The 4,560-nt window shown below is 34.2% G+C and overlaps 1 long non-coding RNA gene across 1 annotated transcript in view; it reads left to right on the top strand.

Annotated features, from left to right (window-relative positions):
- Positions 1-4,560, top strand: part of LOC128250965 (uncharacterized) — a 701,915-nt gene that overhangs the window by 303,474 nt on the left and 393,881 nt on the right. The gene's annotated exons all lie outside the window — the stretch shown is intronic.

Here is a 4,560-nt window from a genome sequence, read left to right as displayed (position 1 = left end):
ATATATATATATGTGTGTGTGTATGTGTGTGTGTGTGTGTGTGTATGTGTGTGTGTGTGTGTGTGTATGTATGTATGTATGTATGTATGTATGTATGTATGTATGTATGTGTGTGTGTGTGTGTATATGCACATTATATATACATATGTATATATACACAGGCAGCATTTCGTATTCACATCGGCATCTGCAATCTCTACGAGAACATTATTTCCACCACCATCATCATAGAATGCAACAACAGTTGTAGAATTATCACCTAGCATTTCGCGATAGCATTCGAGATACCAAACGAAAATTTTTGATCATTTTCCCCACCGAGTTTCACAGTTCCTTTAAAGAGATGACCTTTGGAAAGACCTTTCTGAAAACACTGACCATATCTGCTTAATTTGTCATGAACCTCTGCTTGTAAATCAGTCTCAATGCATGTAAGTCATGAACCAATATCCGCTGAAATCTCTGTGCTGTGAGTGGTGGTGGTTTTTGAGAGCAGAGCGAGCATCTGACCATAAGGACGCGCGTCTGTTTCACACGAGGTAAAAGAGTGGATGAATATGAAACGGTACTAAATAACATAAGTGGGGCATACATTTGTCAACTCTCATCGACCTCTCAGAGATATCTGCCTTTCAATGAATGACGTCAGAATCATTCACATATTGAAGGGCATATCATTAAAATATATTGCTTGCATTAAAAATGTATCCGCGATTTTACTTTAAAAGAAACTGGAAATAAGTATAAAATATAAAATTGAATATAAATATAAAGCAGGAATTTTAAACACCAAAAAAAAAAAAAATATATCCTTGATTGTTAAATTTTTAATATTTTTATTTTTTTCCATTTCTAAAGTAGCGTCATCAGTCACAACTAAATTTTGTTGACAGTTCAATTGTTGACAGAACATTAATCAGTAACGATCTGTCTTCCATTTTGTTAAACAACTAATCACATCGACTCTGTCTATCGACAATAACATATGATTTATTATTTTAATGGTTACAGCTATTAACTCTTAAATGTTTCAGCTCACACATTACTGGTTTAGCATTTGTATTCATAAAAACATCTCTTGAGCACTTTTATCATAGGGCTTTTAGTTATATCAGATCACACATTCTAATCACTAAAATAGTGTTAAACGGGAAAAATATCAACTGGACTGTAATGTGTCGATTAGCTATAATCTAAGTCACTGCAGGTTTAACTACAGACAGATTTATCAGCAACGAGGAGATTTCAGAGGCCGAGGTTTCCTGAACGTTGACAAAGGAAAGCCGATACAGTTCTATATTTAAGACGTGAGGAATTATTTACATTATTTACATTACTTACATTTGACGGATATTTGTCCTCATCTTGTTTGCTGTTGACACAACGTTTCGGCTAATATACCTTCCAGCCTTCATCAGGTGTCTTGGGGAAATTTCGAACCTGGGTTCTACTTCCTATGATATTTTTCGATGTTGTTGTTGTTGTTGTTATTATTAATATTATCATTTATACGTCTTTGCAAGTATATACACATTGAAGCTTTCGTAAATGTATCGACTGCTATTTCTAGTAAACATTCGTGCTTAGGAGTACCACTACTTTCTCTTTCTCTCTCTCTCTCTGTATATATATATATATATATATATATATATATATATATATATATACACACAGCTGCATGAATGTATATAAGTATAAAGTTCTTCAGTAACTTCAAAGTTGGGTCATTTTATTAAATGTTCATAAGATAATTAATTATCATCTAATCCTGTTCATAACAAATATATACACCTCTCAATTTGTTATATACGTATATGTGTGTATGTTTTCTATATTTCGCTTGCAAGGAAAGATATAGTACTCAATACAGGGTGCATTGGATCCCCATAATATTTATTCTATTCGTATGTCATTTAACGAATACGCATGCGTAATGGAGAAACTCTCTGGGGATAATTAAGTATCATTGAGAATGCAAAGATGGCAGCTGTTAATGTAGAATCCTACCTGAACACTTTACCATAAAGTCCTGCTGTATAGCTTTGCTGATTAAATTCGTAGGAAGGGTATCAATATCGATTATCGTTGCAGCTGAACATATCTACCGGGATATTACATTAGATGTGGAACAGCTGAGATCTGAAATGAAGGCAACATCAAAAACAGCTATACTAAAGGGAATACCGTGACCATAAAAAAGAAACAGCCATAAAGGTATGCTCGGACCTAGCTAATACTTCAGACAGGTAAAAACCTCGTGTATATATATATATATATATATATATATATATATATATATATATATATAATAATAATAATAATAATAATAACAAAAATGATGAAAAAAAATAAAAATAACGTCAAGGAAAGAAATATATTCAGTTAGGAAGTAACATTAGATGTAAAGCAATATTTTTTTGATACAGTGGTGCAGCAGTCCTCCACTGCCACATCTAGAGAAATGGGTGTTATAGCTAGTGTGCGTGTGTGCTGTTGTGTAGTTTCTGATAGACTACGCCATAATAGATATAGAGGTGCGCGCACACACACACACACACACACACACATATATATAAAGATATATATACAGAGAGATAGACTCAAACACACTCACACACACTTAAGCACGCATATGCATGTACGTAATTATAGACAATCGTTTTCTGCGCTCCGTAGTGCGACATTTGCACATTTATCCTTGACATATCTATGTAGTCTCACCCAACGATTTGCTTGCTGAAAGTCCAACGAAATCCGTCGGCTTCGTTTAGGCTTAGGATTTCGGTGGATTCCGATTGACAAGAAAAATATGTTGAAATGCAAGTGATGCAGTGTTGGGTCGCAATAAGGCCAGTGTGTTAATTGCCAGGGCCAATCACGTACTTTGGAAATAAAATCTGTGAGCGAAACAATAAAATTAAACAAAGCTTTCGAAATTATTATATGGCAATTTTACCGCTCTTGATATACAAATTCCAGCTTTGTAAATGAGTTTCTTTTTAAAAGAAAACTCCTCAGATCCTGTCTAATATAAATATTTCGAATTATGAAACAAAAAGAGAAAAATTAGAAACAAAAATACCAGTCTGCGTCGGACTGCTTCTGCTAAAATCTTGAATGGATGCGCTGAAGATATCCTCAGAATGTTTATGGTTTATTAAGAAACATAGACATACAACACTATAGGTGTAGGCGTGGTTGTGTGGTTGCTTCCCAACCGCATGGTTGTGGGTTCATTCCCAATGCGTAACACCTTGGCTAAGTGTCTTATACTACAGCCTCGGACCGACCAAAGCCTTGTGAGTGGATTTGGTAGAGGGAAACTGAAGGAGGTCTGACGTGTGTGTCTTTTTGTCTGTGGTTTTTACTCTTGACTGCTAGGCAACCGGTGTTGTTCTACGTCCCTGTAACCTAGCTGTGGGTCAGAAGAGACAGAGAGAATATGTACCAAGCTTGGCAAAAATAGTACTGAGGTCGATTGATTCAACTAAGAGTTAATCAATCAGTATATACTTTTAATGCGACACACAGTCACTGATCTCGTAAAGAGAAAAATAGCTAGTTTTGAATCTCTGAGCGAGAAATATGTAGCGATAGCACCGTACTGTAAGGTTTATATATATATATATATATATATATATATATATATATATAAACTCGTAGCTATATATCTGTGTGTGATATTTTCTTTCTGTTTGTTTGTGCCGCATGCTAGCGCTTCACAGTCGGTTTACTTACGTCCCCAAAGGTTTGCTAGTATACTTGAAAAACAATTATTGGAATAACTGTTACCTATTTCCTTAAATGTTTTTCACCTTCTGTCATCAAACGATGTGTGTATGTATAAGTGTGTGTGTGTACAGAGAAAGAGAGACTTGTGATGCAAACAGGAAAATGTGAACACAAAAGATTGCATGCATATTTTTTTAATCATACTAGAAGCAAATGATTCACGGCCCGAGTGTTCTAGCGCACGAAGGTCTTGGCTGTTATGTCACTCTGTTGTTTCTGCTAAATATTAATAAAATATATATATATGTCTGTGTATATGTGTGTGTACATACATTTTTAAAATTTATTCATTGATACAAACACATACTCCCACATAGAAAGTTAATTGTGTTCTAAACGATAACTCTTTATATATATATATATATCTTCTGAATCAATACAACAGTTAGCCGAGGCTGCGTGTATATTTAAACGATACACTGACCCCGTGCAAACACGCTTTTATTTCCTGCATCTCTCTGTGGACAGAAAACAGTCTGAATAATTTGACACTGTCCACAGAGTAATATGTAAAATAGATATATCTATACATGATGAGATTATATTTGTTTGAAAGTTTACATAGATTCAAATAAATCTTGCTTCAATACAAATAACTGTCTGTTCATATACTATATATATATATATATATATATATATATATATATATAAACACATATACATAATTCTTTTAAACTTGTGTCTATACCTGGTTGTATGCTGTTAAAGCACGTTCACTGTCTTTGGCTACCTGGTGTCATCAACCACTACGAATATAAGTGCCACTGG

The sequence above is a fragment of the Octopus bimaculoides genome, chromosome 27 (assembly GCF_001194135.2).
Source record: "Octopus bimaculoides isolate UCB-OBI-ISO-001 chromosome 27, ASM119413v2, whole genome shotgun sequence".
NCBI classification, from domain to species: domain Eukaryota; kingdom Metazoa; phylum Mollusca; class Cephalopoda; order Octopoda; family Octopodidae; genus Octopus; species Octopus bimaculoides.
Note: the sequence above shows the minus strand (reverse complement) of the source record. Positions and strands in the feature narration are given on the sequence as shown.